Source organism: Amblyraja radiata, chromosome 1 (genome assembly GCF_010909765.2).
Source record: "Amblyraja radiata isolate CabotCenter1 chromosome 1, sAmbRad1.1.pri, whole genome shotgun sequence".
Lineage (NCBI taxonomy): Eukaryota > Metazoa > Chordata > Chondrichthyes > Rajiformes > Rajidae > Amblyraja > Amblyraja radiata.
The window spans coordinates 14,133,576-14,157,582 of NC_045956.1; positions in this window are offsets into that span (position 1 = coordinate 14,133,576).

The window sequence follows — 24,007 nt, forward strand, 5'->3', positions numbered from 1 at the left end:
GTTCACCCCTCAGGAGGAAGGTGGTGTCCATGAGCTGATGCTGGAGGTAACATGGAGAATGGGAGGGGGGTGATGGCATTGCAGATGACAATCACCAATAAGATCATGACTGGTTTCATCTCTGATCTCAAAATGATGCTTGTTCCCTAATATGTTTGTTTTGTTTAGAACATAGAACAGTACAACACAGGAACAGACCCTCTGGCCCACACCAACGGTGTCGAACATGATTCCAAGACCAACTCTTATCTGCCTGTAATAGAACATAAAACAGTAAAAGAACATAGAACAGTATAAAACACTTTAAAGACTGTTGTAAGAAACATAATTGGACTTTAACATCTTGCAAAACCTTATTTGTTTACATCGGTGTGAAAGCTGAGAAGACAATATTCTAAGCAAAATGAATGTAACTTTTGAGTCAATAATTGTAAATTCAATACCTGCCCATAAATGCCTGGCAATCAATGTATTGTTATACTCATCTTAAATGCATGAACAACACAATTGATAATAAGCGCATGAAATTCAATGTTGGGTCGGAGTTTAAATATTTCTTATTCCTTATTATTAAGTTTTCACTCATCATCAGCACAGCTGCCAAAAGTCCTGCATTCTTCAGTTGAGGAGGCACAAACCCCACTTAATCTTGCTCCAGTGATATTTTGCACCACGAGAGGATCTCACAAGATCAGGGCCACTGTTTAACTCTGTTAGCCGTTTGATTGAATGTTAGTATTATTTCTACTTTAGGAGATAAGCAATCCATTTGATCTTCTTTCATGTGTCTGGAAACTATATACTTGCAGAAAAATAATAAAAGAATAAAACAGCACCACCTCATTACTGAAGACAGTTCCTTGACTTGTATCTGAGGTTCATGTCTCTTCAATTTTTCCTGTTGCTTCTGAAGGAGAAGCTCCTTGCATTTCAAAGACTGTCTCCGTCACTAAGGTCCCTTGAGAGAGTTTTTGACAAGGTGCCTAATAGTTTCATAGTCAATAGCAATAGAACTACATACAGTACATACTTTCAGAACAATGAAGATACTTAATGGGTTTCATTTTTTCCAGAATTGAGGAAGACTCCAAAATCTGAATGTGACAAAGGCATAAGTGACTTTTATACTTTCTCACAAGTGGAATAAAATGGTTTCGTTATTTGTGATGTTGCAGTTTGTTTGTATTCCTTGTGAAAGCTGGGGCTCTTGAACTAGTTGCAAATAACACCATGTTTCATATTTGAATAAGAATTTGTTTTTGACACAAATATCATAAGATGTTTTTAATGAGCAAGAGCTGAGCAGTGAGTCCAACTTGTCAAGGCTAAATCTATTTTAGTGCTATGTAAAGAGTTGGAGTAAACCCTTTAAACTGAAAAATGACACTTAATTCCTGTTGCTCTCTTGGTGTATTAGATGGGAATCTAAAGTTCCCAGGCATCGTGAAAGATATTTATCCAATTAGCAAACGCCCTTACAGATTTACAGTATTTTGCATAAGAAATTTGTCGCAGTTTTTTATTAACATAAACCTCCAGGCACCAAAATTACAGAACTTAATTCATATCTCCTCTAGCCAATATATTATAGGATCTATAGTTTAAATTTCCCATCCCAACATCTTTTTCTTAATAATAAGGACTTTCGCTCCTCGCCTTTGACTCACTTCACATAGCTAAATTCTATTGGCCAATTAATCAATCCCTTTCATGAAATTATTCCTTCTTTAGACAAAATGTCTCATTTTGTCACGACCTCAGAGAATCAGTCATAGAGAGATGCAGCACATAAACAGAACCTTTAACTTATTGAGTTTACACTGACCATCAACTGCCCATTTACACAAGATCTTACATTAATCCAATTATGTAAGATTCTCCCCACATTCATTATTTTAATTCAAACTTCTTTCTTTTGATTGGTTGATATGCGCTGTCATTATTTCTGATTCAGATAGGGAAATACAATGAAGTCATGCAAATATCTTAGCAAGAAAATGGCAAACTAAGCATGCAATAAAATCATATATGGCCATATCTGTATGGCATATGCAGCTGTCTTGAGGTGTGGCCAGCTTTGTAGACATGGTTGCTTTGGTAAAGGATCTTCAAACCAGAATAAAATATTTCATAAATGGGTGTAAAGTGGCGAACTGCACAAATCCGCTTAAAATGCTGTGATCTTTTGCTGTGGTTTATCCCATTAGTCCATCTATTCTCTGCTGCCTGGATGAAAATTACATGGAAATTCTAGGTCATTGCATACGTCAAACCTAGTTGGCATTTGTAATGAGCATCTTGCTCTGCTCAAAATGATCATCGATTTAATTCTATTCCTCTGGCAGCTTGAAAGTGGGAAGAATAAGAAATGCATTGTTCTTAAAAATCTAGGACATATGAATCAAAATCAAGTGGTATGAGCAACATTATTTCCATTATATAGTACCAAAACTTTGACATGAAGAGGTTTATTTGTTTGAAGTATTTTCTTCCAGGAACAGATGCTTCTATTCAAGAACTACAGGTATGCTCAAATATTTAGAAATATGAACACTGCTCTCACACCATTTTGAGCAAATCATCTGTTGATGCTCAGAACAGGGCAATATGGAATGACAGCTTCTAATCATGAAAATACAGGCAGAGGACATTCAAATACTTTGCATCTCAGTGGATTCTTAACTCCCTACGTAGGAACTTTGTTTGATGTCTTGGTGGAATGGACTGCCCATACAGAGATGCAACTACTTCACAATTTCTTGTCACCTTTTCCAAATCCCAGTTCTGAATTTGCTCTTCAAATGGTGTCAGATCGTACTTGAAAAACAAAAAGCTACAGATCTTGAAAAAGTGAAATAGAAACAGATAATTCTGCAGACATTCAAAGCACTTGCGGAGAGAGAAGCAGGGTTAACATTTAAGCTTAATATTTCCCAGAACATACACTGCAATTTTGACTGCTCATAGTTGGTTGCTGTTGTGCATTGATTTGTCCTACGAAAGGAGCAAGGAATTATCCACTCTTCAAGTGTGAGGATTGACCCAATAAATACCGGAAAGGCAGATAAACACAGCATACTGTGGTGATAACAAGAGTTAGGCAGTAGGTTGCTTTGGGCATTTGCTGAGTTGTGCTTAGAGGAATGGAATTTGCACAATGGGGTGACATGATTTGAGCTGCAGGTGGTGATGATGCTAATCCTCTAATTCTTACCATTAAATTATGGAATCAATATGGCGCAGTAGATCATTCTGAGTGTGTCCATTTGGAGCAATTCCATTAATCCTACTCACCTGCTGTTTCCCCACATTTTGTAAAGTGAATATCCAAAATGATCATCAAAATGAATAAAAATAGTCTCCTTGCATCTCCCTGGTATTTTTTTCTCATGATTTCAGATCTTCTCTCTTTTAACCATCCACTAGTGGGAATGGTTCCTCTCCATTTAAACCCATAATGATCTTGCATACTGAGAAATTTTTTTAAAAAGCTGTAAATACCGAGTGGAGTCAGAGAATTGTGGAGGTAGCCTTTCATCAGTTTCCCCGTGTCTGCAGTATTTTGTTTTTGGGGATCTAGGACACAATAGACAATAGACAATAGACAATAGATGCAGGAGTAGGCCATTCGGCCCTTCGAGCCCGCACCGCCATTCAATGTGATCATGGCTGATCATCCCCAATCAGTACCTCGTTCCTGCCTACTCCCCATATCCCCTGACTCCGCTATTTTTAAGAGCCCTAGCTCTCTCTTGACACCTCTGCAAAAAAAATCTAATCACAATCTTCTTTGTTCAAAGAAAAAAGCTCCAGTTTTTTCAGTCTGAAGAAAGTCTCGACCTGAAATGTCACCTATCCATGTTCATCTGACTGGCTGAGTAACTCCAGAACTTTATGTCTTTTTTTTGTAAAGATGCAGTTCTTTATTTCCCCAGTTTCTTCCTTCTAACTTCATAGCTAAAAGCCCTCAACCCAGCATTATTTCCCTCTATGATCTCCAAGATCCTTCCTAAGTAAATGAAAGTTGATGCTGTCCCTACATTCATTACCCCTACAAGGCAGTTTGTGCCTTTTATTGTTTGCAAACATAAATCCTGGATATTTTTCTTGGTATTAATTCTCTCAGTCATCACAGCCACGTGCTTCCAACAACTGACTTGAAACTCTTAAAACAAAAAAGCTAAAGACAACATTTCTCAGCTTCACTAATTGGAAGCTCTCTATGCTGTCAAAATATTGCAGCCAAACTTATCCCACAGCAATTATTGTGCACAAGATATAGTCTGTAACAGAAATAGACGTCCTAAATCACTGTAATGAGTGCACACCAAACACTGCGTCTTCAAGTCCTGTAGCAAAAATGTAATCCATTCCTGCACATCCCTTTTGCAGACACTATGCTCCATCAATCTTGAGCCCTCTCACAAATGGAAATTTCGCATATGTTCTATATCAAATGTCCACAGCCACAAGATTCTGATTGAAAAACACTTCCTTTGATCTTGCACAGTGTGCAAAGTTTGCACTTTTAGTATTTTAATAATGTAATTCTATGGAGTATAGACAGCTACCACGTGCATGCAGGCCAGACTTAGTTTATCAATGAATATCAAACATAGTTTTAGGCCTATGTGCTCTGTCTAACAATTTGGATATTTGTTTACTCAGAGAATCATCCCTCACAACACTAATTTTGGATGTTTGGGTACACCACAGAGAGCATCCTTATCTGAATGGTAATCACAGTTTGGTATAACGACTGCTGTGCCCAAAACTGCAAGAAATGGCAGAGAATTGTGAATAAAACCATTCCATTAGACAAGCCAGCCTTAAACCCCTCCACTCCATCTTTACTTCACTGCCTAAGGAAGACAGCCAACATAATCAAGGACCACTTACATTCTGGTCATTCTCACTTCTCCCCCTTCCTGTCACGCAGAAGATACAAAAGGTTGAAAGCACAGGCCATCAGATTCAAGAACAGCTTCTTCCCCATTCTATTTTGACCTTTGAATGGACCTCTCATATGCTAGAGATGTAATCTTCTAGTCTACATCATTGTGGCTCATATACTTTCCCTTTAACTGCACTTTCTCTGCAGTTCTCGCCCAAAGGCTTTGTTAAGGTACGTTTCACTTCAAACAGACAATAACATTAGTAATCAAGTAGTAAAATCTTTATTTCGGCAAGCGGGTGTGGCAGTAAACTCTTCCAGTATGTAATATACCGACTATAGGTTCACTCTATCCCCACACACAGATGTAATGTTCAATCAGATATATTTATACCCCAATAATCAGCAATTCAGCAATACTTTATCTTCCAGAGCATTGTACAGCCTCTTGCCTGTTAAGATTGACAGGTTCTTCCGAGAGAGGAAAGGTTAGCCCATATACGGTTATGCTAAAGAAGCTATTTTTCTACAGATCAAGCATTTGTTTTTTTTACCTTGTTGATCTATTGTTTGTACATTGCAATCAGTAGAGCAGAGGGAAAGAACCATTGTCTGAACATTCTTCTAATGTTTATATCATAAAGGAAAACATTCATGAAGTTGTGCTGTTATCTCGCTAGTGTTATGGAAGAATGGAGAAAACAAGCTTTGCTCGTGTAATAGGAGAAAGGTGAAGGTATTTCTTTATTGCTTCTAATTCTGCAGCTGAATCCATTTTGTTATTTTTAAATTTTTAAACTTTCTCAGCTCGGTAGTCAATGAGACCGGTAACCCACCTGAAGGCTCGCCGCGCGGCATAACTGGAGGGATCGGGAAACGCCGGGCGCCAGGAGTTGGCCGGTAGGAGGTTGAACGTGGTAATGTCTCCAGAGACTTCATGGTTGGCTGCAGGAAGCGCCCGGGTTGCACAGATGGCCAGGAGAGGAGAGGGATGTCGGTTTACGGGAACTGCTCCAGTACTCTGAGTGCGTGGGCGGACCAGACTTTGAAAAATGGCACAGAACATGGCAGTGCCTGTATGCGCACTATATGTAAAAAGAATATCACTGTGCAGTTGCACAGAGTATTTGACAAATAAAGCACTATTGACCCTATTGTAAATTATGGATTAATAAAGTCTTTATTATTCCTGTACATCTCACACGGCTGTATGGTTGGAAAAGATGCCTCCAAACCTTATGCACCACCTCCATGCCTTCCAGCAAAAGAGGTGTAAGAAATTGAAATGTTGGAATTTGTGATCGCAGAAAAGTAGTTGAAATAATAAGGGAGGGCAGGACAAAGTGTGATAAGAGTGTGGAGTAAATAGTAAATCTTTAGCATGAAGGATACATTTTAAATGTTAACTTTTAAAAATAGTAGAAACTGAGGCAATATAGCATTATTCAAAGCTGGTTGGATGAGAGTAAACAAGAACTATTTGAAAACTGGGTGTTACATTATCGGGTAAGTTGTTGGTGGAAAGTCCCACAAGGCACTAAGAGAATCCATGTGGATGCAACTTTGCTCTAAGCTTATTTTATATTGAAGGCACGTGAGTGACTACGTGAAGAGCCCGCCAGTCCACATGCGCGTCAATACGTCAAACGCATGGTGCATGGATTGGCTGGGGGGAACATCGGTTCCTCCAGCGGTAAGTTTAAAAACCTCTCAGGTAAGTGCAAACTGGGTGGGTTTGGTATACTTTATTTTTTCAACAAATCTCTAAGTTTGATTATGGATAAACCTAGGACCAAACCAAGACGGGCCGCAGTAAAGCCGGCAGCAAAAGACCGCGGTAGTGTGGGAAGCCGGCGGCCGTCCATTTCTACCACAGAGTCGCTGGCAGCTCTGGTCTGCTCAGCTACCTCTGAAATGGTTCCTATAGGAAGCAGCTTGGCAGCCCCGAAGGGGGCTAAAGCCAAAGCTAAAACTATGAGGCAAGTCCTGTCGGACGATTCAGGCCAGGAGGATACTGCTCCCACATCCATGTCTGATGTGTTAGGCCATTTGTCTCAGATGGAGCATCTTATGGAGAAGATGCTAGCACACAATATGCTCCGTGCTACGGAGGCATACTCAGGCAGTTCAATTCAAACGCCTGCTGCAGCTCCTGGTTCAGGGTTGCTTATTTCCTCCCACTTGGACGAGGGGAGTTTCGGAGATCTGTATGCAGGTGACTCCGAATATGAATGTGTGTCGGAGGCCCATGCTGTAATGCACGATGTGCGTGATTCGCATAAAGAAGAGTTGCCCGCTCTTGCCTCCAAATTTGTTGTTCCTTCGGGGACTGGCAAGCCACTTCAAGGGGAGTTGGCCAGAAGCATCAGCTACCTCACTTCCCACCAGCTGAAGGAAGTGACTATGGTGGATACGGCTGCGAAATATCCCAGTCCGGAAAATTGTGCAACCTTAAATGTGCCCTTAGTTAACGCCACTATTTGGGATTATATTGGGGCCAAGACGAAATCCAAAGTACTGAAGCTTCAACGGATCGTGAGGCTATCACGCAAGTATCACGCAGGTATCACGGCCTTTGCTAGGTCAATCGATGACGTTCAATTGTCCGAAGTTCAGCAGGATGCTATGGCACTGCTGTGCAACGCTCATTTTGAAATGAACTGCTTCCAGAAAGACGCCATCAAGCCAGAACTGAATCCAAAGTTCACACATCTATGCAAGGCAAGCAATATTCAGCTTCCTAAATTCCTCTTCGGAGAAGACTTGAGCAAACAGGTCAAGGACTTGCATGAGGTGTTAAAAGCTGCTGGCATGATCAAAGCATCTTTTATGAGCAAGACTCCCCTCCTCCAGCGTCAGCACCCCTACACCTCTACCAGCAAGAAGTGGTTTTCTGAGGCCAGTGGGAATTCCAGATTTGTCCTACCCGGTCACAGGTCTTTTTTAGGCCAAGGCCCATCCCGCACATCCTGGAAGATGCGGCAGCCTCACGTCCCAACAGCTCAACCTTTCCGAGCGAGGGGGAAAAAACAGAACCAAAATTAAGGTCCGCTGGGCCTGGTGTCAAACCACCTGTAACCTTTGAGGTAGGTGGGTCCGGTTCTATCAGTCACATGGGGTGTGCGGAGGAATTTCAAGTCGGTGGTAGGTTAAGTTTGTTCTTGCATGAATGGCGTCAGGTAACTTCAGATCCGTTTATATTGCACAGTATAAAGGGTTTCAAAATTGAGATTTTGCCTAACTCATTTCCACCCACACAAGATACGCCGAGTCGGTCGTGTACTTGCTCCAAACAAGAGACTTTGGATATGCAAGCAGAAATACACGCATTGCACAAAAAATAAGTTATTGAGAGATCAATTTATGAAAAAGATCAATACATCTCTAATATATTCTCCAGGGAGAAGAAAGATGGTGGATGCCGTATCATCCTTGATTTGGCAAAATTCAACTCATATGTGCAGTATAGACATTTTAAAATGGAGAATTTCCTTACTGCTAAGCAACTAATTTCCGAGGGCTGCTTTATGGCATGCATCGATCTCAAGGATGCATATTATTCAATTCTGACTCACAAGGATCACCGGAGATATCTGAAGTTTAGCTGGATGGGGCAGCTGTGGCAGTTTAAAGTGTTACCTAATGGTTTAAGCTCAGCCCCTCGGTTATTTACCAAACTGCTTAGACCAGTGCTCGGCTTACTTAAAGCTAAAGGGCATATTATTACGGGCTATATAGATGATATTCTGATCATCGGGAGAACACTGCATTTGACAAAACTAGCTGTTTCAGCTGCCAAGCTCATTTTTGAGAAATTGGGGTTTATCACCCATCCAGCCAAATCCAGATTGGTACCAATGAGGTCTATTGACTATTTAGGGTTTACTATCAACTCAGTGGAAATGTCTGTGACCCTGCCCATGAGGAAAAAACTAGATTTAATGGAAGCTTGTTATAATCTTCTGATTACAGAAGAGCCATCTATTCACCAGGTGGCTAGAATAGTGGCTGCCTTTCCAGCCGCTCGGTTTGGGCCTTTGCATTATCGAAATCTGGAGCGTGCAAAGGATCAGGCAGTTAGATTCCACAAACGTCATTTCGACAGACCTATGCAGTTGTTGCCTAATTCTAAAGCGGTTACAATGGTGGATGACCAATATTCAACATTGCTCCGGTGGGTTTTTGTCTAGTAAACCTATAATAACACTGCAGAGTGATGCAAGTGCACTGGGATGGGGAGCTACTAACACCATCTCTATTTGCGGTGGCAGATGGAACATGAACGAGTTACCATTTAGCCGTAAATATGGTATCAATTACCTGGAAATGCTGGGGGCATTTTATGCCTTGAAGGCTTACTGTGGGAAGCTACATGATGTGCATGTTAGACTTCAAATCGATAACACTACGGCTGTGGCATATATTAATCACATGGGTGGAAACAAATCAGTATCCTGTGATACTTTAGCTAATCTCATTTGGAATTGGTGTATAGACAGGAGAATATGGATCTCAGCTACTTGCCGGGTGGATTTAATGCGGTGGCAGTTACTAGATCTCGTAAATTCAATGATCACACTGAGTGGATGTTAAATCAAAAAGTATTTAACAACATTATTGCTCGTTATGGAACACCTGATATTGATTTGTTCGCCTCCAGGCTTAATCACCAATTACCAAGATATGTAGCATGGGAGCCAGACCCAGGGGCGGAGGCTATAGATGCATTCTCTATAGACTGGGGGGGGAATGTTCTTCTACGCTTTCCCTCCATTCTGCCTCGTTGGACGATGCTTGCAAAAAATTATGCAAGACTTCGCATCGGGTATTTTAGTAGTGCCTAACTGGCCTACACAACCATGGTTCCCTTTACTGTTCGGAGTATTAAAGGAACCACCCATGGTTGTTTATAGACATAAATATTTGCTTATTCAGCCCGTTTCCCGGGAACCTCATCCGCTACATGACAGAATCAACTTGTGTATTTGCAGAATCTGAGAAGACCTTTCCTGGGGCTCGGATTATCTGACCGGACGGTGGATGTAATCACTGCAGCTTGGCTGAACGGCACTAAGAAGCAGTACATCTCATACATTAGACAATGGGAAGACTTTTAGCCGATGTGTTGGAATTCTTTCAACCTTATATTTTGTCAAAAAATTGAGTTATAGCGCTATTAACACTGCTCGTAGTGCTTTGTCATCATATTTGCTGCTGGGATCTGGACACCATTCTGTCAGCTCTCACCCATTGGTATCCAAATTTATGAGGGGTATTTTTTAACAAAAACCCTCCTAGGCCCAGATTTCGGGAAGTATGGAATATTAATATAGTATTAACGTTGTTCGCAGTTGGGCACCAGCTGCATCATTATCTTTGGCCCAGCTCACCTATAAATTAGTCATGTTCATGGCGCTTGTTTCAGCGCAATGAGGCCAGTCGTTACAGAAATTAAGGCTGGATAAGGCAGTTATATCCAATAATAAGGTAACCTTTTATATAGATGAGCTAATTAAGCAAAGTAGATCAGGTGCGCTAGGATTTAAGTTGGAGCTCTTGGCGTATCCACCAGATCGCAGGTTATGTGTTGTTACATATATTAAAGAATACATAAAGGTTACAAAAGATCTTCGAGGCAGCTTCGTCAGTCATAAAAAAACACATAGAAGGGCAACGGTGCAGACCATTTCTAGATGGTTAAGACGCGTATTAGCATTCGCAGGAGTGGACACTGATGTATTTAAATCTCACTCTACCAGGGCTGCAGCCACGTCGGCAGCGAGAAATATGGAGGTTCCACTGGATCACATCCTTGCGACAGCGGGATGGGCACATGAGCGAACTTTTCAAACATTTTATAATAAACCAATTACCAGGCCTGTTTTATTTGCCAGCAAAATTTTAAGTTCTGTTAATTAAATCTATTGTTTATCCCTGATGTGAAGGGACTTTTTTTTCCATTAAAGCATGGACATGTTTAAAATTAACATCATGTTTCAATGAAGTATGTTTCTTCAGCCATGTCTGGTCAACTAGGGCGGTGTGTCTGCATGGAAACTGGTTCACTGCATGAAACCACAGAGCTTTCAAGTCTTCACATAGTCACTCACGTGACTTCGATATAAAATAGAAAGATTAAACGAGAATTTACCGTTTGAAGTTTGATCTTTATTTTATGAGAAGTTGAAGTGAGGGATTGCGTGCCCTCCACTCCCAACCCTACTTCTCATAAACATCATTCGGTAGTTCTTAGGTTGTTAATCTTCCTATAGCTTAGGTCAGCAACTATGTTGTGGTTTCATACAGCCGCTCTAAAGTTTGACGCGCATGCGGGCTGGCGGGCTCTTTACATAATCGCTCACTTCAACTTCTCATAAAATAAAGGTCAAACTTCAAACGGTAAGTTCTCGTTCAATCTTTCTATTTTCCATACAAATCACTGTTTCTTCCAGCACTGTAGTCAGCTTAATTCATTATCTGAAAAGTAATATAGTGCAAACTTTCCTCAATTTTGCAGACTGAAGTGTTATAATAATAATAATATTAATAATAACTTTAGTTGTATAGCACTTTTTATATAATTGAATACTTTCCACAAAAACACAGGTCTAAACAAAAATACAATTTAAAACAGTAATAAAATCAGTCTGAAGAAGGGTCTCGACCCGAAACGTCACCTATTCCTTCGCTCCATAGATGCTGCTTCACCCACTGCGTTTCTCCAGAATTTTTGACTACCTTCGAATTTCCAGCATCTGCAGTTTTTTCTTACACAATTTAAAACTGTAAGGACAATTAATAGCACAGTTTTATATAAAAATATAAAATAAAAAATTGAGAGTGCAGAAGGACCAAAAACAAAAATACTGAGGTCAAATACAGAGTCCCATATACTATATGAGCACACAAGCTGCTGAAGGCTATGCTGAGATAAATACAAGAGAATACAGGTAATTTTTAGTCATCAGAAGAAGTAAAGTCAGTTAAAAGCTTGATTGAAAAGATAAGTTTTTAGCTGCCATTTAAAAATGTCAACTGAGTGGACGTTTCTCATAGCCCTGGGAAGGATATTCCACAGCTTGAGTGCATAATTGAAAAAGGCTGCTTCACTAATGTTCTTATTGCTGCGGCATTGAGAGGCTAACAAGCGAGCATCAGAAGACCTGAGTGCTCGAGTAGGGGCATAGAGAAGGAGGGACTGTAAAATATGATGCTCCTAAGCCATTTCGGGCTTTATAGACAAGAAGGAGGACTTTATGGTCTATCCTGGATCTCACTGGGAGCCAATGAAAGGAGTATAATACTGGGGTGATATGTTCCCTTTTCTTGGTATTTGTTAAAAGCTGGGCCGCGGCATTTTGAATGAGCTGTAACTTGTTGGAGGATTTTTAAGGCAGACGGGTAAATAAGGCATTACAGTAATCAAGTCTGTTTGATATGAAAGCATATATCAGTTTTTTACAGTCATGTTGAGTTAAGAAAGGCCATACTTTAGCAATATTTCTGAGGTGACAGAAAGCACACGTTGTTACCTTATTTATGGGAGATTTAAAATTAAGATCATTGTCAATTTTTACCCCCAGGCTTGTGACTTCTTGTTTGACATAGGCAGTCAAATTTCCCAGTATACCAAGTAACATCTCTCTCTTGGGTTCTGATCCAAGTAATAACATTTCAGTCTTGTCATCGTTGAGTTTAAAAAAGTTAACATTCACCCATTTTTTTAATGGAAAATAGGCAGGAGGTCAAAGAACTAAAGGCGTTCGCATCAGTGGGTTCGACAGAGAGGTATAACTGTGTCATCGGCATAACTTAGAAATTTTACATTAATGCTGTCTGATAACTCCTCCTAGCGGCAGCATATACAAGGAAAAGAGTAGCGGACCAAGGCAGTTACCTTGTGCTACACCAAAGGGTGTATCATGCAGCTGTGACACGTAGTCCCCAAGTCTAATAAAGTACTTCCTTCCACTTATATATGATTGGAGCCAACTTAGTACCTGATCTGACAGGCCGACCCAGTTTTCTAGGCGAGATATAAGAATACTGTGATCTATGGTGTCAAAAGCTGCAGTGAGGTCTAAGAGGATCAGCACTGAGACTCAGACGTCAATGCTAACTCTAAGGTCACTGACTATTTTTTATCAGGGCAGTCTCAGTGCTGTAATTTGCTCTGAAACCAGGTTGAAATTTCTCTACAATGTAATTTTGATTCAGAAAGTGTTGTATTTGGTAGAATGCCACATTCTCCAGGTCCTTGCTGACAAAAGGTAAATTTGATATTTGCCCACTGTCTCAATTTGATTTATTTAACAGAGGCTTTACGACAGCGGTTTTATAAGCATCTGGGAAAATTCCAGTCTCAAGGGAGATGTTCATAATTGTAAGGACAAAACTGGATAAACTGTTAAAAACATTCTTTAAAAACTTTGTAGGAGCTGCGTCGAAATGACAGGTAGTGGATTTGCTCTCGGCCACAATTGTACAAATTTCTGAGGTAGAAATACTTATGAAACTGCTCATTTTTGCCTGTGCCTTACTAGGTCGGCAGCAGAGGACAGTAGAATCTAAAGGGATACCAGCTCTGATAGTCCAAACCTTATCAAAGATTATAACCGTAAGTCACCCAAATAGGACTGGAACTCACAATCTTGATTTAACCATTAGAATAAATACACTGCACTAATACTAATCTGTTTAGCCTAGTTTGATTTTGTTTATTGTCACGTGTCCTGAGGTACAGTGGAAAGCTTTTGTTGCATGCTAACCATTCAATGGAAAGACAATATATGACTATAATCGTGCCATCCACAGTGTACAGATAATGGAAATAACGTTTAGTTTAGATAATGTCCAATAAATTCCGATTAAAGATAGATTACAAATATCTATATTCACGTCCTTTCAAATGTTTGGCTCCCATCTCTCTGGCTACATTCATGTTTTACTGGGCCTTTAAACGGGAGAATATTTACATATGTATGTTTTAACTCAGGGCAGCAATAGGACTGATCCTCACATTGACTACAGAACCCAAAGTGGTAACTGCTAGTGATAACCTAAAGCTGTATCTAGCAATAGTTCAATTGCAATCGCACCATTCATGAACTTATTCCATTTTATAACTAAATTACTAATGCCATTTCATAATTGAGTTACTCTTTTTCATTCTACAAAAATAATATTACTTCACAAGTGCGTTTATTTTAAATACTGCTGCTAGTCATCTTAAATTGGAGGTCCAACTTACCACCACTGAATCTGAGTCAATTTTATAATTAAGTTACACTCTCATTTTTATAATTAAATTATTAACTGAATGTTATAATTCACAACACTGATCTCTATATTTAATTAAATTACATACCAAATTGAATTAACTTGCTCACTGAAATTCATAATTACAGACTATAAATAATTAATTTCTCTTCCACAATAATTAGTTAACCTACTATCAGCATTTAATAATAAATTTCATCACAAATTTTAAGATAGTCCATATATGCTCTGAACATATTGCATAATTCAACAAATTTTACATTACAGATAATGATAATATTTTAACTGAACCTATTAACATAGTTTCATCTACACATTACAAACCCATTCAATCTCAATGATCAGCATAACCATTGTGGATTAGTTACATTGCACCCTACAAGCTAATAGCCTTATCATTGCTCATTCTGATTAGGAGATTTTACAAGAATATGTATACGTGTATAACATTAGCCTAGGATTGGATTTAGGCTATGCGGATATGGGTTTAGGTTCTTGCACTACACGCATGGAGTCTTGAGAGTAGTCAACATAGCATTGGAGGAAATGGAGATGATTTTAACTTTAGGTAGCTGCCTAGTATTGTTTGATTCCATTAGTGTAGAGTAGACCATGAGCGGGTATGATTTGGATGGAGCAGTTGTATTTCCGTATGACAGGTAAGCTGAGAAGCCACTGGTTGGAGAGGGGAGTGGAAATGCCCAACTGCTCTTCTGCCTCAGAAATGTCAGCAAGCTGTAACTGAGGGTGTGGCATTGAGATATCTATCCAAGTTGAGTCAGGGCCAACAGCAGCCTGAAGTAATTTTGGAAGAGCAGCAGAAGAATTCTTGCTGGCTACACACAATGATGAAAACCAACAAAAAAACTGCAAAAATGCTGGACATTTAAAACAAAACCAGAAAGTGAAGCAGGTCAGTTCATATCAGAGAAACAAAGTGAACATAGCATCTTTTGAAATGTTGACTGTTTCCCAGCCAAAACCTGCGGAGTATTTCAAAATGTTTCCTCTTCTTTGTCAGCATTAATGGAGTAAAGAAAAGGGTAATGGCCTCGGATTTCAATCTGAGGCCATCACTGGTTCATTAGCACTTGATCCTGGCAGGCATTATTTAGATGGTAAGTTTCAAGTTCAAGTGAGTTTATTGTCATGTGTCCCTGTATAGGACAATGAAATTATTGCTTTGCTTCAGCACACAGAACATAGTAGGCATTTACTACAAAACAGATAAGTGTGTCCATATACCATAATATAAATATATACACACATGAATAAATAAACTGATAAAGTGCAAATAACAGAAAATGGGTTATTAATAATCAGAGTTTTGTCCGAGCCAGGTTTAATAGCCTGATGGCTGTGGGGAAGTAGCTATTCCTGAACCTGGTTGTTGCAGTCTTCAGGCTCCTGTACCTTCTACCTGAAGGTAGTAGGGAGATGAGTGTGTGGCCAGGATGGTGTGGGTCTTTGATGATGCTGCCAGCCTTTTTGAGGCTGAAATAATTCCAGGCATTATTGCTAGATTTGTCATTTCTACTTCAACATGCTGTCAATTAAGACTTGGACATTTGGAGCATAATATATAATTATTTTAATTAACCAAAATAAGACGTTGGCATGATAGTCACGAATCTTCAGGTGCACATAGGCTGGGGAGATAGGCCATTTCTCGTAGTTTTACCTGAAATTTTCACTTAGCTTTCTCTCTCTCTGTTAGAACAGCCCAACCTGCTGAGAATATCCCACAGTCCTGCTATAAGCAACACACAAAGGGTGACCCCTCTGACTTCTCAGTCAGATGCCCTAAATGTTAACTTTGTTTCTTAATTCATTGATATTGCCCAAGTCACTGAATGTTCCCAGCATTTTCTGTATTTATTTCAGATTTCCAACATTTGAGGTCTTTGTCATTCTCTTCATGACTGTATCTCTTGCATACTGGGAGCATAAAGGAAATGCAGAAAACTGTGTGAAGCCTCGATAAAAGTGAAAGATAGGACATGGATAGTTGCAATGATCTGTTGAAATAAAACAACCTGCCACAACAAACCAAATCACCAGTATTTAAGTTAGGACATCAGGCCATTGTTAACAATGATGTCAAACTAAAAAAATGCATTCAATGTTTATCTTTGTTTTCCCCTGCTGACCCTCACCCTAAATAAACCCCTTAGTAAGTTACGAAGAATTATATTATTATGACATTTCTTCCGAGTAAAAGGAATAGAAAACAAATCTCTTATTTGCAGCCTTCCAGTTAGAACATTTTGCACTTATAAAGCTATCCCAAGGGTTATTTATGTGCTGGAAAAGAAAGAAAAAAAATGCTTCTTTGTGTTTCAGCTTGCAACAACATATCTTCTGGGCATTCTTGGATATTTATACAAAAAAAATCTCAGTGAAAACAATCAAACACATTTTGAATTCACTTATGCTGACTGTACAGCAAGAAAACAAGCCTTTAACTGCAGGGAATCCTGTCTGATGTGTCATCTGCTGTTAGAGTGTTTTGCAGCAGTTGTAGAATGTGAAGCAGGAGAAATTGAGATATATTTTCTTTTCTTTATTTCTTGTCTACTTTAAATGACCCCCTTGCTACAATCTTTAAGAAGACAGGTACTGTATATCGCAGTATCAAACCTACCATTATAGAATCCCAAAATATTCAATGTTATAGCTTAGTCATTTTCTTTATCCTCCTTCATGAAACCTAATGTACATTTGGAACTTGGTAGGTGGGAATGGAACATTTATGTTTTTTTTCTTTCATTTAGCCAAATAGTTCTCATTCTTTCCCCCAATTTCAGATATCATTGGACAAAATTAACAGTGTATAGTTAGTTAGGTAAAGCTTGCATGCAAACTGCATCTCTCTCTAGATTTTGGTGGAAGTAAAAAAAATGATTCTACAATGTAAGTAAAGCTTATTTTTTGTTTATAAATGACATTGATGTGGGATTTGAATTCCCCAAAAGTTAATTTTTTGCTGCATGTGTCATATACTATATCTTCAATATGTTTTATGAAACATGTATAAATTAGGAGCAGATTTAGGCCGCTCAATGCCTCTCAGGCCAGTACCATGTATTGTTTCCAGATACTATATCATCACATCAAGCTTTAAATAACTGGTACCACCGTATTGTTCTCTTCAGTTCCTCTTCCAATGAATGCTAATATTTTATTAATTTTGCTGCATCCCTATTCTAGTCTTTTGCAATCTTGCACCATTTCGATAATGTATTTCTTTTTTCATTGTTTTTCCTAAAATGGATAATGTCATATTTTCCGACATTGTCTCCCATTCATCAGATCTTTGCCCACTCATGCAAGCTACATGTCTCTTTGTAGCCTTCTTTTTTCCTCTATACTGTAGATTTGAAATGTAATCATATTTTCTAATTGTAAACTGTAAGTTCTTCATGTAAAATAAGATGAATATTACTCCATCCTTACTCCAAAAACAGATGTCTCACATTTAAAATATCCTATTTAGCACTGCTGAGTAGAGAAATTCACCCACCATACTTCAAAGCAAAAAAATTAAATGAAAAAGAAAAATAGATTTGGATACAATAATAATAGAATAATCATGTTAACACCAAACAATGTTAACTACATAAAATTATTCACAGGAGGTGCAATGCTTTGCAATATACACTCATAAAATTTATGTTCCTCTTCAATGTTACTTCAAAACTGCATTTAAATTTATTGCATGTTAAGTTTCATTTACCAAACTGCCTTCTGTAGTTATTGGATATATATTTTGTTCTGTCATTCAGAAATCTATTAACTATTCATTCTTCAACATTTATTTTATAAAAATGATTAAAGTCTGTAAATGGTTATGAAAGTTGGCATTACAACTGGATAGAATAATTATCAATTTTACTATGAGAAGGCAGTTAATTTACCAGACTGATATCCAGAGGCCTGAACTAATCATTTAGAGTCATGAGTTTGAATCCTTCCTTGGCTGCTCTGGAGTTATAAATTCTGTTAATTAAATAAATCTAGAGTTAAGTGATTGTGGTTGAGAAAATCACGGATATAAGACGAGGCATGCTAATGAGTTATTGCATAGTGCATCAACAATTATTTTAATTATGGGGTTGCTGCAGCAAAATCTGGTAGCCTCTTTTGTTGTTTCCCTTTTGTGGAATGTATGGGAAAGTATCAGGAAAGTCAAGGTGCAGGCCAGGACTTTGGGCACAAGGGAAAGACTGCTCAGCAGCCAGAGATGGAGTTAGACATTGGAGCAGGACCAGCGATGGATGTGAATGATTGGGGAGGAAGGAGTGAGATTGGTGGGTAGGAGTGAGAAGTTAATACAGTATTATTGGGGTTGGGGTGATTTTGATGGAGTGCAGAAAGTGCCAGTGGAGCAGAAAACAGTGAAGGAGCCTATGTGAGTGAACCTCAACATGCCGAGACCTACTCAAAAGCATTACTAGTAAACTAAGATTGTTCTATGATTCCATACTGGTATGTTACATCACAACAATCGCATCTCTGACCAGGTAGGGACTGAGAAAATACAGTTTCCCCCCCCCCCCCCCCCCACATAAAAAGACTAGACCTCCAAAATAAAACGTTTTTTAAACACTAAAAAGGATGAAAAGACGGACTGCAGGCAGAGCAGCCATACACAATGGCGCCCCACTCCTACACATCCGCCATTTGGAAGGAGAGAGGGAGGGAGAGGGGGAGGGAGAGGGGGAGGGAGGAGGAGGAGGAAGAAGAAGAAGAGGAAGAGGAGGAGGAGGAAGAAGAGGAGGAAGAGGAGGAGGAAGAAGAAGAAGAGGAAGAGGAGGAAGAAGAGGAAGAGGAAGAAGAGGAAGAAGTGGAAGAGCCCCTCGTCCATGTTAACCAAGATGCCCGATCCAAGCTAGTCTTATATGCCCGTATTTCACCCTTTAAACATTTCCTATCCATGTACCTGTCAAGTAAAAATTCTTGCTTCTCCATGCCATGGCCCGATGAGCAATGTATTAATAACCTCTTTACAATTTTAGTTTAGAGTAACATAAATTGTTAATATCCCTGAGACAGGGATAACCCTGGCAAATAAAAGCTCTTTCTGTCGTCAAATTCTGTTAGATTCCTAAGACTTCCCAAAAGTCCAGGGTGTCACATATATCACGAGAGGTACATTTATATGTACTCCAGAGGTTTCTACTCCAGCAAATTGCAGATTAATTGTGACCTACAAAATAGGATATGGCAGATAAATGCCAATTACTAGGCAGTTGACACAGGACCTTTACTTTAAGGAATTAAGAATGCAAAGTTTATTTAATTAATAAACAGAGACCTTAAAATACTCTGATTCAACTGTGGTAAAATATGCAAAAAAATTAAAACAGGACACCCGGTTTCCTTATTAAATAATTATAAACATTTTGAAGCAGTGCTAAAATCCTGGACAAGTCAGAGAGAATATTAAAATCAAGTCGAGAGTCTTCAGGATATTTATGTTTGCTCCATGTCACAAAGGAGAGGTATGAACAGGGTACTGTTCAGTTGGATGATCAACCATGATCATATTGAATGGCGGTGCAGGCTCGAAGGGCCGAATGGCCTACTCCTGCACCTATTTTCTATGTTTCGCCTCACATCCAACCAATATTTTGAATGATGCTTCTTTTTTATGTTTTTTCCCCTCTCATTTCTGCCATCATTTATCTCCCTCTATTTGCATCTTTCCCAGACTGATCAGGTGCGATAAACAACCCATCATCACCCTCTCTCAGACAGCACCATAAACCAATGTCATTCCATCTCTCCTGATATCCACCTTATCAGATATTTCCTTTGTTCTTTCCTCTGTTCTCCTTTTCTGCAACTTTAAACACATACTGTTTCTAATTTTTCTTAGTTTTAATGAAAGGTCATTAACTTCAACCCTTATCTTCTTCTTCAGAAAGGATGGTGGGTGTATGGAAGAAGCTGCCAGAGGAGGTAGTTGAGGCAGGGACTATCACAACTTTACAATACGATACCATATATCTTTATTTACCCCAGGAGGAAAATTGATCTGCAAAAGTCATAAAACACAAAATACATGAAATTAACATGACGAGTGGAAAGGATTGGGGATGTGCAAAGTTTGGGAGTGTGGGGGGGGGGGGGGGGGGGGAGGGGGGGAGGAAGGGAGAGAGTACCATTCCATGCTGCCCCTATGTTGCTCACTACCATGCCCGAGACACTGTTCTGTAGCCTAACATACTGTGGTCATCCAGTTGTCAAAGTTCGTTTCTTAAAATGCAGATAGCAACAAAAACTGTTAAAGGTAAACCATGGCAATCTTTAAATGATTCGTCTGACGGGCGGCAAGATCTACCATGAGCACAAACTCCTACCAAGTCTGAATATGGCATGACTGAAAGATTCTGCTGCTTTTCAGAATATAGGAAAGCTGAGTCCAAATCAAGCTCATCCAATAACAACTTATTACTTATCTCTGGAGCGTCAGCAATTTTTTTCAATCTTGGCTTCTTTATGACCTTGAAATGAAGCACATGTTATTATGCAGGCTGCCATCTTAATGACTTAATTGAAAAGACAACATGTCCTCCATATTATGTTCCATATAATTTACAAAGTCATTCAGACTTGGCACCGAGCCATTCTTTTGAAGAAGAACGACTCCATTTTAGATTTGGCTATTAGATAGAAACATAGAAAATAGGTGCAGGAAGAGGCCATTCGGCCCTTCGAGCCAGCACCGCCATTCATTGTGATCATGGCTGATCTGACTATTAGCTCATTCACAGTCAGGTAGTTGGTGATCCAGGACACCAATGGAGCATCCACCCGCATCTTCGTCAGATATGATTGGAGGATGGGCACCAATCTTTGCCCAAATCCACTCCAACTCCATTGCAACACAAAGTTTGACAATATGGAATGCAGGATTAATCTTAATACCTAAAATAATGTGATTTTATTGAGTATATATTGCAAGGTCTGTCCCTCCCTTGCAGGACAATTGTTACATCAGTCTGAAGAAGGATCCCAACCTGAAACATTGTCAGTTAATTTCCCTCCACCGATGCTGCCTGACCCACTGAGTCCCTTCAGCAGTTTGTTTTTTGGTCAAGATTCCATCATCTGCAGTCTTTAGAACTTCCTTGTTACATTTGCTACCCTGTTTCATCACCAGCAATAAAAGTCTGCTGGCAGGCAGCACAATGCCCACCTGATTAGTGGACTGAATGAAACAGCCATTATTGAAGGGTCTGTTCCCTTCAAATTTCCCGACAGCCAAATAGTATTGGGTAGGCTAATGGGACTGAAGGATGATAAATCCCCTGGACATGATGGTCTGCATCCCAGGGTCCTCAGGGAGGTGGCTCTAGAAATAGTGGACGCATTGGTGGTCATTGTCCAATGTTCAATAGATTCAGGATCAGTTCCTGTGGATTGGAGGATAGCTAATGTTATCCCACTTTTCAAGAAAGGAGCGAGAGAGAAAACGGGGAATTACAGACCAGTTAGCCTGACTTCGGTGGTGGGAAAGATGCTGGAGTCAATTATTAAAGAGGTAATAATGGGGCATTTGGATAGCAGTAAAAGGATTAGTCCAAGTCAACATGGATTTATGAAAGGAAAATCATGCTTGACTAATCTTCTGGAATTTTTTGAGGATGTGACAAGTAAAATGGATGAAGGGGTGCCAGTGGATGTAGTGTATCTAGACTTTCAGAAAGCCTTTGATAAGGTCCCGCACGGGAGACTGGTGACTAAAATTAGAGCACATGGTATTGGGGGTAGGGTGTTGACATGGATAGAAAATTGGTTGGCAGACCGGAAGCAAAGAGTAGGTGTGAACGGGTCCTTTTCAGAATGGCAGGCAGTGGCGAGTGGAGTGCCGCAAGGCTCGGTGTTGGGGCCGCAACTGTTTACCATATATATTAGTGATTTGGAAGAGAATTAGGAGCAACACTAGCAAGTTTGCGGATGACACAAAGCTGGGTGGCAGTGTGAACTGTGAAGAGGATGTTAGGAGGTTGCAGGGTGACCTGGACAGGTTGAGTGAGTGGGCAGATGCGTGGCAGATGCAGTATAATATAGATAAATGTGAGGTTATCCACTTTGGCGGCAAAAACAAAGGGGCAGATTATTATCTCAATGGGGTTAGGTTAGGTAAGGGGGAGGTACAGCGAGACCTGGGCGTCCTTGTACACCGGTCACTGAACGTTGGCGTGCAGGTATAGCAGACAGTGAAGAAAGCTAATGGAATGTTGGCCTTCATAACAAGAGGATTTCAGTATATGGATTCATAAATCCAGACTTTAGATCTTACCTTTCAGTTCCAGTTGATTCACAATGTTTCAATGGTTTCATGATTTGGCTGTCCTCTTTGTTTTGCAGCACCTCAGCAGCGACTTTGGTTTCAAGGCTTTGTTCCACTTCTATCCACTTAGCTGCACATTCTTCAGATTTCTTAATGCTTTTCTCACTAAATTCAATTACCCTGCTGCAAGTTTCCACGACATGTATTCCACAGAACAACAAAGAATCTTCATCGGAATCTCCAGTAAAACAGGCATCAGTAGAAGCACTCTCAGCCATGATGTGGGCTCCCTGCCTAGCTAGCCTGAAACAAAGCGCGTGATTGGCCAACTGGCATCCGACTCAATGTTAAACGTGCTTTGATTGGACTAAAAATGTGCACGCTTTGTTCTTGATGAGTTTCAGGGATGATTTATATAATATTTTTACACAATATGTGAAGATTTCATGTAATTCTGTGAGTTGGGTCACGAAACTGCACAAAAAAGCTCCTCGGCCCACAGCCTAGAACCAACACTACTTTTCAATAAGGCAACACCACTTTTCAATAAGGCAACACCACTTTTCAATAAGGCAACACCAACACTGCTTTTCAATAAGGCAAAACCAACACCACTTTTGCATTTCCAAACCAACACCACTTTTGCATTTTCAAACCAACCCCACTTTTCAATAAGGCAAAACCAACACCACTTTTCAATAAGGCAAAACCAACACCATTTTTGCATTTTCAACCCAACACCACTTTTGAATTTTCAAACCAACGCCACTTTTGCATTTTCAAACCAACACCACATTTTCATTTTCAAACCAACACCACTTTTCCATTTTCAAACCAACACCACTTATGCATTTTCAGACCAACACCACTTTTGCATTTTCAAACCAAAACCACTTTCCCATTTTCAAACCAAAACTACTTTTGCATTTTCAAACCAAAACCACTTTTGCATTTTCAAACTAAAACCACTTTTGCATTTTCAAGCTAAAACAAAATGCATTTTCAAACCACATTTTACGGACACTCACAGGTCAGAAAAACCACACTCCGTTGAGTAGACATGTGTTCAGTGTTATTCACAGTTCAGATTGTGAGTCATGACCTCTCGCTCCCCCATTTGCAGAGACTGAGGCACACCCACACTTCCGGGTTTTATAGTCCCTCCCCCTCCCACCGGAAGGGGCGTAGCTTTCATGGCGTGATTGACAGGAGAGAGAATCTCAACATTTTAAAAACATTAATAAGTCTTTTATTTTTCATCGATGGGAAAAATCCTCTTGTCCTGCGCAGCGGAGGGGGACTCTGAGTAAGATGGCCCAAAATCACAGCCGTATGTGGTAGCGTTTTTTCTAAAATCAATATGCAGTGCAAACAGGAAGTGGTCAAGATTTGAGTTTTAATTATATCGATGATTAGGGCCCCTGAGAGGAATTTTATCAGTGGGTACAAAGTTTCTTTCGGGCTCCCTTCCCTTCTCCATTAGTCATCCACTATGGTTTTATGCCACGAGCTGTAGCCAAAAAGGGTATGGA